This window comes from Gavialis gangeticus, unplaced genomic scaffold (genome assembly GCF_001723915.1).
Source record: "Gavialis gangeticus isolate Ggan-Ray unplaced genomic scaffold, GavGan_comp1, whole genome shotgun sequence".
Taxonomy (NCBI): domain Eukaryota; kingdom Metazoa; phylum Chordata; order Crocodylia; family Gavialidae; genus Gavialis; species Gavialis gangeticus.
In genome coordinates, this window is record NW_017728973.1 from 4,311,091 (window position 1) to 4,316,756 (window position 5,666).

At 59.1% G+C, this 5,666-nt stretch overlaps 1 long non-coding RNA gene across 1 annotated transcript in view; it reads right to left on the reverse strand.

The window, feature by feature from the left end:
- Positions 1-4,274: 4,274 nt before the first annotated feature.
- Positions 4,275-5,666, reverse strand: part of LOC109289324 — a 17,993-nt gene continuing 16,601 nt past the window's right edge. Inside the window, exon 3 of the long non-coding RNA XR_002095337.1 lies at positions 4,275-4,344. This is a non-coding gene — a long non-coding RNA (uncharacterized LOC109289324). The remainder of the gene's footprint in view (positions 4,345-5,666) is intronic.

Here is a 5,666-nt window from a genome sequence, read left to right on the forward strand (position 1 = left end):
TTACTCCCTCATCCTTGGAGGATTCCTTGCCATTGAAACTCAGACCCTTCGTTAATTAATTGAGATTGCTGTGAACACAGATGCGCTCAGTAACAGCACCCTTAGCAGACAGCCCCCAACCTCAGTGCCCTTTGCACTGGTAAGGAGCATCGTGCCACGTGTGCTGCAAATGCCATCCCCATCCTGCAGCGAAGGGAAACTGAGGCATGGTGCTTTGGAGATGCAGCAACATGGAGCTGTCTCCAGGGGCAAGGGCACATGCCTGCTCGCCCACAGGAGGCCCAGGACTGCCTTGGAGCTGGTGGTGTGTGGCCAGAGCCTTTGCCTTTGGGCTTCTAACACCAGAATCACTAGGCAAATGCATCAGAAATCAGGAGGATCCTGAAGGGGAGTGGCAATGGGGGAGAGCCCCGCAGAGGTCAATGTAATTGAAACACCCCTCCTTTTTCCAGGACACACAGTCCTCCCTTTTCCCACCTGCCCCAATTCCCCCCCCACCCCCACATCCCCAGTACTACACAGAGGCCGGAGCCATAAGCATGCGCTCAGCCTCCAGGAATGTCAAAAATCACTCCCAGATGTGAGCCCCAGGCAGGTCCTGTGCCTGCCACCCCCTTGCCTGAAGCCCACCTGGAGCAGAACTAGCCTCAGCGAGCCCAAGTCCACTGCTGCCAGACAAGCCAGCCATGTTGCCCATGGTCAGGGATTCAGCTCTCTAGGACCATGTGCCAGGCAGGCTTCTCGAACACAGCTGGGCAGTTCTTGCTGGGGCTGGGGAGGCCCTCATTCTACTCCTCCATCCTCCTATTATCTAAGCAATGCCCCCAATCCAATCACTGCCCCTAGCACAGAAGCCAGGAGCACCAGAAGCCAGCAAGCTGGCTCTGAGCTGCACAGGCTGGTCCCTCCCTGCCTTCTGCCTTTACCCTGCTTGGGCCCCAACCCAGGGCAGCCCTTTCTCCCTGTAGCACCTAGTTTTCCCACAGCTGAGAAGGGCTGGGATGCAAACCCAGACCAAGATGGCTTTGAGCTGGTTCCGACAGCCATGCTCACAGGGCAGAGCCAAGCACCAGCAGGGGGCACAGGCCATGTCCTAGAGCAGCGTTTCTCAACCCAGGGGTTATGACCCAAAAGTGGGTCACAAGAATATATGAAAGGGTCACAAACAACCTTTAAAAATGGATCAACAACTTTAAAACTGCATTCTACTTGAAAGGAGAAAAACGTGGGAAACCGTGGCTTTTCTCTTGCAGGCTGACAGAGTGCCAGCTAGCAAGGGGCTGCACGGGGCCCCCCATGCCCTACACACACACACTGCCCACACATTGCAGGGCTGGAGCCTAGGGCAGAAGGTCAGGAGTGAGAGGCACTGGCTTAGGACTAGCCACTGATGTTTTCAAATGAATCCTGGTCCAAAAAAGGTTGAGAACCACTATCCTAGAAGACCGAGACGCAGACCTCTTGGTCTTCCCCTTCCAGTAGAGACAATGCTCTCAAGGGGCCGGAGATGCTGGCAGCAGGCACCTTCTTTATCAGGGTCCTGTTATCCCATGCCCCCCTGCAGACATGGGCTACTCTAACTCTACTTCATCCATCCTGGGTGGCAGAGGGAGGAATGCACAGGGCACCTGTCTTCTAAGAGACCGTGGAGAAGGGGACAGGGACAGACACACAGAAAAACAGGCCAGAAGGAAACCACAAAGCAAAGCAACCGAAAGCCCCTATCCCAGAGCCCAGGTGCCAGTGCACCAGTGCTCTGCTCCTCTTCCCTTCCTCCCTGCCCCTCCCAGCTAGGTTCCACCAAACACACCTTGGACACTGTTGCCCCACCCCACAGCAAGGCAACCCTGTATTGATCAGAAAGAGCCAGGGCCTCCCTTGGTGGGGTTGCGCAGGGTCCGTCCCTCTGTCCCAGCCCCCACACACGGCAGAAGTCAAGCCGTGTGGAAACGCTCCCTGTCAGATGGAATCTGGGTGCAGGCGGTGACAGCCCAGCACAGGGAGACGGCTGTGGCAGCCCACGTGTGGCCTTATATAAGAAGAGTGCAAGAGAGGACAGGCTACACAGGACGAGGGTGTGGGACAGGATGCCCCCACAAGGCTGCAGTAAATGGGACTGCCAGGGACACAAGGGATGCAGGTGGGAGCCAGGATAAACACAGCAGGGAGGGGAAAAAGCATCCAGATCCTCTGAGTCTGAACCAGCCCTGGTTCACAGGGTATACATGCATGTGTGCTCAGTCTTAGGGCATGTGCATGTACAGCGGTACCTGGAAACACATGCTCATGTACCAACATGCACACACAGGCCACTCAATCCCATCCTGCAGCCCCTGCCAGTCCAGCCCTGGGATCCCCCCCATGTACCCAGCTCTGCCAAGGCTCCCCCAGCCTGAACTGCTATTCCCTGCTACGCAGACCCTTACAACTCTTGTCGTGCTCCTCACTCCTGACCCACAGCCACCAGCCAGCTCAGCCCTGGGCTCCCAACCCATCCAGGCATCACCAGAACTATTCTAAAGTAGGTGACTGAGGGCTAGGAGGCACTGGGAAGGAGATTTCCCATAGATGCAGTTGTGGGCAATTCCCTCTGCCCGCAGCAGCTGTGGCAGGGCCAGGGTGGCTTCGCTCCAAGTTGCTAGGGCTCTCAGGGAAGGCCCTGCTCCCCCCTCTTCCCCCCGCAGCAGACTCCGTCAGTGCCAGGCACCCAGAGCCCCCCTGCACTATGCAGGGGGTGATTAACGGCTCCGGCAGGAGGCTCCGTCGCCAGCACGAGTGAATCAATTTGCGCCATCGATTTTTCATCCACTGCGGCAGAAAGCGGGAGCTGAAGGGCCGGCGGGATGACAAACGCGCCTCCCGCCAGCACTGAGCCAGCCTGCACCCCCCGCCCCTCACACCCTCAGGTGCCAGGTCCCACAGCACCCCCTGCACCACAGAGGGGGCTCTGCACACTACAGTGGACCCTCAGGGCAAGTGGGCCCCAAGGGGTCACACCCTCAGTGCTGCAGGACCAGACCCTCTGTTCCAAGGCTGGGGAGGTTGGAGCGTCAGAGGGAGTCACCTTGAGCCAGTGCCAGACCTCACAGCCCTGTGGTGGAGCTGCCTCCAGGGAACAAGAGCCCCAGTGCCTGGGGAGACAGAGAGAGGACTCCCAAGGAGCGCAGTTCAGCGGCATGCAGTAGGGCAGAAACCCTGGCAATACACTCCCCAGATCTCCTGCTTTAGGAAATGCCCCAGCCCCCTGCAGGCAGCCAGGAGAGGCAGGAGCCAGCCCCATGCTGGTGTGCGCGTGCGTGCGTCCAAATCAGCCCAATCACTTCCAAATTCTATCGACTGAGCAGAGCTCAGTCATTCAAGTCTGTGTGGTGCTACCAACAGCAAGCTTCTTCTCTCCCAGACTCTTCAGTCTGGGGCTTCAGATACTCCTAAATCCAAGGCAGGCATCCTGTGTGCAAGCCCCAAGCCCGGAGACCTTGGAGTGCAGATGTCCCTGTGTCTCCAAAAGGCCAAAGGAACAAGCTAGAAGGAAAGCCCAAAAGCAATCTCCTGTCACCATAAATTGTGTAGCCAAGATCCTTGCATTGGATCCTTGACTCCCACAGGGATCAGCCTACCCACAGTGCAAGGGACAGGTCTTTGCCCTCCAACTACACTGAGTCATTCAGAACTGAGAAGAAGGGAATCTCCCCTGCCAGGTAAGTAAAACCACATGGGCTGAAAACCACCTAGTTGCAGCAGAGTACAGGGGATGGGGATAGGGCGCAGCATCACTGTCAGGGGATGTCAGGCAAGGAGGCCCCTGGAAAATGATCCTCGGTGCTCTAGCAAGAACCCTCTCCCCAGCAACTGCATCCAGTGCAAAGCCAGGGGGTCAGGAGGGGTGGGGGCTGGCATGGGGAGCCCCCACATCCCCAAGAAGCAGCTTCCCTGTCCTGCACCCACAATGGTCTGTCCTGTGGGAGCTGCATGGCAACATTCAGTCACTGCCCCAAGGGCTCAGGGGCTCCAACATGCCAATGCCCTGCCTAGCCGCACCAACATCCTCCTCAACCAGTATCCTCCCAGCCACTCCAGCGCCCCCACCCTGCCTGCCAATATTTTGCCTGCACGTGCTCATGTCCATGCCCTGCCCAGCTACCCCCACCATACTTAGATCCATGTCACAACGGCCCTTGTCCTCCACAGTTAGTGCCAGCAGCACTGCTCAGCTGGTAGCTGGGCACAGTTTCACCAAGGCTGTGCCAAGGGCCACCCTTCCCCTGCCTTTCCTACCTGCTGTCTCAGAGAAGATCCACAGACCCCACTGCCCCCACATGCCATGGTCCCAGTTGTACCAAGGAGCTGTGAGACCGAGAGAGAGACATGGGGAAGGAAAGACTGTAAGGGCCTCATCTTCTGAGGAAGGGGGTTCCCCCCTTCCCAACTGTCCCCAAAGTACCAGCCCTGGTGCCCACATTAGGTAGAATAGACATTCCTCCACCTGCCCAGGGCCCAGCAGACATGTGGGAGGGAGTGGGGGCGGGGTGCAGGGTGACCCCAGGGCTGAGATCTACCCCTGCTGCCTCCCGACCTCCACTGTGCACTGGCAGGAGGCAGGGGACACTTGCAGCAAAGAGCCAGCCAAGGTTCAACACTGGCCCGGCCTTCCCCAGGGCACTTTTTCCCAGGGCACGTGCAGGGTTTGCGCAGGCTCCACAGAAAGAGTGGGCCTTCTCGTGATGTGGGGGCACGCAGGAGGGATGACTTGTACAAGGGCTGCTTTCATTACAGGAGACAGGCTCTCCTCAGCCATAGTGGGGGGTGGGGGCTGCTTCAGTTCAGCCACCCAGTTCCTTGACTCTGCTGGGAACACTGGAATGGGGGGTGGGAAAGGGCAGGGGTGCTCCAGGGGTCCTCTGTGGCCAGTGCTCAGCACAGCACCCAGCCCTCCCCCTCCACTGCAAGAGCTGGGGAGCAGCTTAGGGAGGGGCTGTCTGTGGGGCAGCACCCCCCACCCCACCCATAGGTAATGGCAGGGCAGGAAAGGGTTAAGAGTGCCTCAAGCCTGAGGAGCCTCCCGCAAGGGGAGCAGAGGCAGGGACAGGGGTGGCGGGGGTCCATCGGGGCGGGAAGCGGGGTGCAAGCCAGGATCCTGGCAACAGCCAGGGAGTATAGCAAGGGGCCCGGCAAGGGGATGGGAAGAGGCTGTAAAACATGTGGAGTGGGGCCAGAGCAGGGGAGACACCATCTTCCTTCACCACCCCTCTCCTCCGATCCTCAGGCACCGGGGTCCGTGCTGCCCTTCTCTGCCCAGCACAGGCGATGGGGTAGGAGGCTTCCATCCTCTGCCATAATTTGGACTAACTTAATGCCCTTGCCCAGGCAGCACAGGGTGGGGAGAGATCTCAGTCCCCTGCCTGAGCACACGACTGGGGGACTGGGCAGCAGTGGGGAAGAAGGCTTAGCCATCCCTGGGTTCCTGCCCCCTGATGGCCCAGAGCTGCCCCAGACTCAGTGGGAAAGCCCTACACTGGCCCCCAGCACCACAGGAGAGGGCTGCCTCCCCCAGCTCAACCCAGGGTAGCGTTTGAACAGTCGCACACTGGAGCACAGCCCTGCTCCCTGCCCACAGTACAGACCAAAGCCAGCCTGCCCCTCCCCATGATGTGGGGGGGGGGGGGGGG